Source organism: Maylandia zebra, linkage group LG2 (genome assembly GCF_041146795.1).
Source record: "Maylandia zebra isolate NMK-2024a linkage group LG2, Mzebra_GT3a, whole genome shotgun sequence".
NCBI lineage: Eukaryota > Metazoa > Chordata > Actinopteri > Cichliformes > Cichlidae > Maylandia > Maylandia zebra.
Window position 1 is genome coordinate 18,021,190 of NC_135168.1, and position 6,377 is coordinate 18,027,566.

Here is a 6,377-nt window from a genome sequence, read left to right on the forward strand (position 1 = left end):
AAATCCACGGTCTACAGACTTTAACAACAACAAGGTATTAAGCAACGCTGTTGCGAGGGAAGCTGATTTCCCAGAAGCATTCTTCAGTCCTTGGTGGCATCATAGCCCTGAGTCGTCCATTAAAACATTTCTGCACGAGTGATTAATTATCTCAATTTTAGAAAATCACAGTCTAATGGCCATATCATTTTGTAATCAGTGTTAAGCACATTAAAAACTATTACTTGCCCACTTTCAAGATATCTTATTGACACTACAAAAAAAGACAAAAAATATTAAACTGGCTGGGGGAGCGGAGGGTGGGGGAGTAGTGGGGGTATATGCACAGGGAGGATGCCCCCAAACTCCTTTGGTTACACAAACTTTGTTTTCGGGCTCAATGCATCAGAGCCCTCTCCCTCCGTCTGCCATCTGCTGCTGAAGAATCTGTTTCACTCGATGAGCCAAGCCCAGCCTTTATTGGTCCTAATGGCACTATCAGCTGAGCCGCCAAACCCAATTACCTTTTAAAAAGGGAGGCCACCCCAGCTAATCATGGCTGCCTAACCTGATTTGCCTGTGATGAAGAGACGGGATAAAGAGCAGTTAATGGAGGGAGAATGATCTCACAAATACAAAAAACTCAATTCATTTCTCCGGGAGAGCAATCTGTCCGATTCAGCGGTAATGGAGTGGAGATTCATTAGACCTCAGGCCTTAGTAGTAGCACCGTCCCCTTATCAACTGAATGACAAAAGAAAATTCAGTGTGTTCCACTTATAGACTTCATGCTGTACACAAGGCGCATAAAAAGGTGCCAGACTGGTAATTGAAGCTAGATATAAAGATTGGGTGGTGTTTCTACATCTTTTTAATTCCATAACAGAGCACTGAAAGCATTGAAGATGGAAAGGAGCACATTAGTTTCTATTCACAGTTCTTAAATGGTGAATATCTCTTTGTTCAGTAAAGTGGTATCAGCACTGGTAACTCGCAATTCAGAAAATGTCTTCGCATACTGTAGCCTATTCTTCTGACTTGTATGAATCATGTAAGTGGTTTTGAACATAAATATTTAATTTACTGTGTTTCCTGAAGATGTTGTAACATTTTATTGTTGGTAATTTATTGTAGAGTAGCTTTTTTTATTGTGATGAACCAGTGTGGAGCCAAATAGTACCAGTCATCTATATCTACCACATATCCAGCATTGGCAGATCACTGCATTTTAAATAAAACATAGGCGCCTGGCAGTGAAGTCTATGCTGTGAATTCTATTCATGCTGTCTCGCAAAAATTAGAGTTCACTGGTTTCGTCATACAGAATCCAGGCCTGCACTAGAGGTATAACCAGCTCAAGACACTCAACATCCGCCTTCTTCTTCAGCAGACTCCACTCTCATTCACACGCATGTTCCCTAGATGATGTAAGTGACACACATGAATGACCAATTGATGCCAAGAATGTCATGCAGGGAATGAGTAACTGAGAGCATGGCGCAGCGAACACGAATGACCCGACCCCCAACCCAACCCGCAGAATCCATACACCACTACAGCTCAGCTTGGCCTGGTCCAGATATGATCCAGAGGACGTCGACTAGATGGGGCATAGGGCCATAGCCAGGGTTTGCAGACGGACATTAGGCCAAAGCCAGAGTTAAAATCCTATTAGTTTGAGTTGGGAATCGGATTATCGTCGTCGAGAATCACTCGTCTGGCAACTAGGGTCTAATTTACGCCAATCAACGGCAATTATTGAGGGGAAGGGAGCCCCTATTAGAGAGCCTCATCCACTTAGTCTAATGAATGGGGAAGATTCAATCTTGGCTGTGGAGACGCATTGGAGAGCTCCAGCTGAATGCGACTACACCAGCAGGCTAAAGAAGAGCTGCTGTTATTTATCAATGGTAGGGTGCTGTCAGAGCAAACATGCGTTAGCCATGGGGCACTAGGCTCTGGTTTCTGATGGTCTGAGGACACTCTGTCTAGTAAAGCAGTTAGTTTAGCTCTCTGTGACCCATTATGTGTATGTCATACACATAAAGATATGAACCTGTGTTTATGTCATATATTTAAGACCTGAGTGCTGGAAATTTTTACCAATTTCTCTTTATAAAGTATGACCTTCCAAGTCTATATAATAATGTTATCAAAACTAACATTGAAAATGGCAATAAATGTTTAAATTGATTTATTTACATCTTATAGATAACGGACACACTTTTGAAAGTTAAAAAAAAGCATACTGTACTATATTTTCTCAATTTTTGGGGGGGCACAATACAATTGATTTTCTCCTACCCTAACTAAATGTATGGGGTTTTTTCCCGCATTTTACCAGAGTTTGCCTTTAATTATCTGCAATGAAGCAATAATGAACAGAAACTTGTATCATCTCCTCGAGCTAGTTTAAACCTGAATCATCTGCTACTGTCTAACTAATAACTAGATATTTTTTTCCAAAACCCAGCGGATGATAAATGATTGATGATTATCTTATCTAAAATTAAACTACAAAGTCTTTTTGGACAAGAAAGCATGATTCCTGTGTAACCTTCAGCTTGCCACATATGCTTTGTTTTTATCTCCGTTCTTACACTGCCCTCTACTGTTAAATGCTAGTTTTTACTATGAACTATGCAGATAGGCTGCTTTCAGAATCTAAACACAGAGATCTGTATTTGACACATTGTACTACATAGCATATATATATATATATATATATATATATATATATATATATATATATATATATATATGTATATATACATATATATATATAAAAACACCCAGCACGCCCTGCAGGCGGTTTATCCTTCAAGCTCGGGTCCTCTACCAGAGGCCTGGGAGCTTGAGGGTCCTGCGCAGTATCTTAGCTGTTCCCAGGACTGCGCTCTTCTGGACAGAGATCTCTGATGTTATTCCCGGGATCTGCAGGAGCCACTCGCCTAGCTTGGGAGTCACCGCACCTAGTGCTCCGATTACCACGGGGACCACCGTTACCTTCACCCTCCACATCCTCTCGAGCTCTTCTCTGAGCCCTTGGTATTTCTCCAGCTTCTCGTGTTCCTTCTTCCTGATATTGCTGTCATTCGGAACCGCTACATCGATCACTACGGCCGTCTTCTCCACGAAAAAAGTGGGCTACTGGAACAAGAAGGCATCAGTGGGCAAGAGACGAAAACATATATATATATATATATATATATATAGATATATATAGATATATATGTGTGTGTGTGTATGTATGTGTGTGTGTGTGTTTAGTTTATATATATATATGTGTGTGTGTGTGTGTATGTGTGTGTGTGTGTTTAGTTTATATATATATATATATATATATATATATATAGTGACCTAAGACAGTCAAACAGTGTTAAAGGTCAGTTTAGAAGAACTACTGGTGATACTGATCATCGCTGCATGTGGGTGGAAGCAAAAATAAGACCAATGATGGAAGATTGATTTGCATATTCCCCCTGCATGTGCAAGTGTTTGTGGTCTACCTACAAATTACATCAGATCATGTTTGTCATGACTTCTTGCGCAATGCCCTACTGTAATCTGGTGTTTATTTATTTTTTATGTCTTTTGCAAAAGTTGAATGTAAAAAAGATAAAGACTTGATAGCAGTAGTGGTGTCCTGAAAATCTCACATAGCGGGGGAAATTCCACCACCTTTATTGGCTTTCTGTTGGGGTTTAGCTTTTCCAAACTGGTAAGAGGGTGCAGACGTGCATGAAGTTATTAATAACACCAAATATTTCCACTGTTGATGGTTTCATTTCCGATCGAAGCTGTAGTGATTTTTCCGCACTCAACAAACAGTCCCGCAATAGATACATTTACTTTTTAACCTTTTCTCCCACTATTTTTGTTTCTATCATTTACATGTTTCTCTACTGCACAAGGATAGTGCAGGGGAAACATGAAAAGCTTATGCTGTTACTATTTCCTGACCCATTCAACCTACTTATTTAAATATCTTCCCGTTGCTTTGTTACAAATCTAGAAATAGGTTTAGTATTTAAACTGAATTAGGAAACGGCAGATGCTATAAAGTGATTGTCTTCTAAATACGCACTTTTCAACATGTGTGTAAATCGGAAGAAATCTGTCTCCAAAATGAGAAAAACAAAGCAAAAACAACCGCTCTCCCAGCTTCATTAATAGGAAAACCTGTGGTTAAGGCCTGAGTGACTCATCTTTTTCCTTTATCTTAGTTGCTTATGGGAACAGGGGGATGGAGCATGCAAACTCATTTCAGACTGCACCCTTTCTCTTTTCAAGTGTGACTGATTAGAGAAGTAATTTTAAGATTGTCCCTACAGTCTGCGGGGGTGGCAAACCATATTTGTTCCTGTGGTGACCTTCACTGCTTGTTGCCTGTAGGCTGCTTGTTCCATTTTACTTTTATGCTCTCGTAATTGCTAATCAATGTCCCCGTTGAGGGTACTTTATACATCAAAGGGAAAAGTGAAAATACTGACATCAGAAGCCTTTAATACTGACCCTTATCATACCAAAAGTTTCATTTCTGTTACCTGCAAACAAGGAATGTCAACCATAGGCATCTACACCCACTGCACTTACTATACTTTGCCACTGAGGTGTGATCACCAAGTGGGCAAAGAAAGATATGCAAATGGATATGCAGCAGCCCTGATACATGCTATAGATGTTATAATTAGAAGAAGCAGCTCAGTGTTTACTGAAACATTGGCAGGCAGGTTTTGTCACCTTACTATGGAGCAATGTATGTACCTGCCCTGTTTCCAGGTAAGCTGTTCTTACTGGAAGCTAGTTGTGGATTGATACGAACCTACATGAAATACATATCAATCAATGAAGCAAGCAAGCATAAATGTCAAACTACATCTGTTTAAGATAAGCAGTTCAGTTTCCCTTTAGCTATAAGCTGTAGTCCCTAACAGAACCACAGCATGTTATGCTCAGGATATATATATCACCTTGACCCTACAAGGAAAAAGAAAGCAAACTCTGTTCTACTTGTATTAGTGTACTCTGCTGAACAAAAAGGGAAATGACACTGTGTACATACTTTCGTCTGTACGAATTGCGACTTATTTATAAACATACTGTAATTTTGTCATACCTGAGGTAGCGATTTAATTCTTTAGTACTAATAGGAATGACTCAAACAAAATATAATAGCACAGAAAAGGCTCAAATCAAATGTAGATAGGAAATAGTTATTTCAGATATGAACTTCAGGGCACTAGGTCAGGACAACACTTTTCTTATTTCCATTACTGACTTGCAGGCTGTTAATCAAGGATATTAAACTTTAACTAATGTACAAGCAAATTAAAATCTAATCAACAGTTGCTGAATACACTTCCTTTTGTTGAAGATGAGGCCAAATGCTCTGATGTGTCTTCTTGTCATTGTATGACACCATGCTTTTTCTTTAGATAAACAATTAAGAGACAGTACAAAAACCTATAATTATCAGTGTGAGGTGATAAAACAAAGCAACTATTTTGAGTGAGCTACATGTAAGGAAATTCCTATGCCGCTAATTTAATCATCAACAAGACACACGCAAGGTGATTTTGTCTTTACGCAATAAGGATACTTGAAGGTTTGCAGGCAGCGAGAGTAGGTGTGTGATCTCTGTTATCAGCAAGTGTGCATCTGAAAGGGGGAAGAAGGAAACTGCTGCTGTATACAAATATACCACAACTGTCAACATGTCGGAGGCCAGTGGGAGGTGAGGGAGAAGCCCCTTTTTGATTAACACGTATATATATATATATATATATATATATAAATGGTTTACATATATGTATATAGTTTTTATGTCATGAATAATAAAAGAGTTAAATGGACAACACTAAACAACACTGAAACATCATTTTAGCAAATAACTTCTCATAGTTAAGTCTGTCTGTGATGCACCACTGATTACAACTAACAGCCAACTGATCCTGTGTTGTTAGGTCACATCACCCATGGCACTAACCATGACCACTGATGATATGTCAGAGGGCTCAGTGAAACAGATAGGATTTCAGGATTTTACTAAGTCATACTTAGTGTTGTCAGGTGATGGGTTGGATGAGGCCCATAGGGAAGTGAGTTATTTCCCTATGGGTGAAAGGGAGGTGAAAGTTCCTGTTTCTAATGTCTGACCTTTGTCCACCTCATCTCCTGACAGCTCCAGGTTTGACTCCACCTTTCACAGTTTTACTGCTTCACCCCCTTCCCTCTGCTTCCTGAAATATGGACACTTGCTGTCCAGTACAAAGGGTACAAAAGTAAAATTATTTTCCAAATTAAATAAATAATGTGCCACTTTTTTACCTCAAACATCGATCTTAAGTTACAATGTGTATTAAACCTCCCAAAAACGTAGCACCTAAACTTACAGC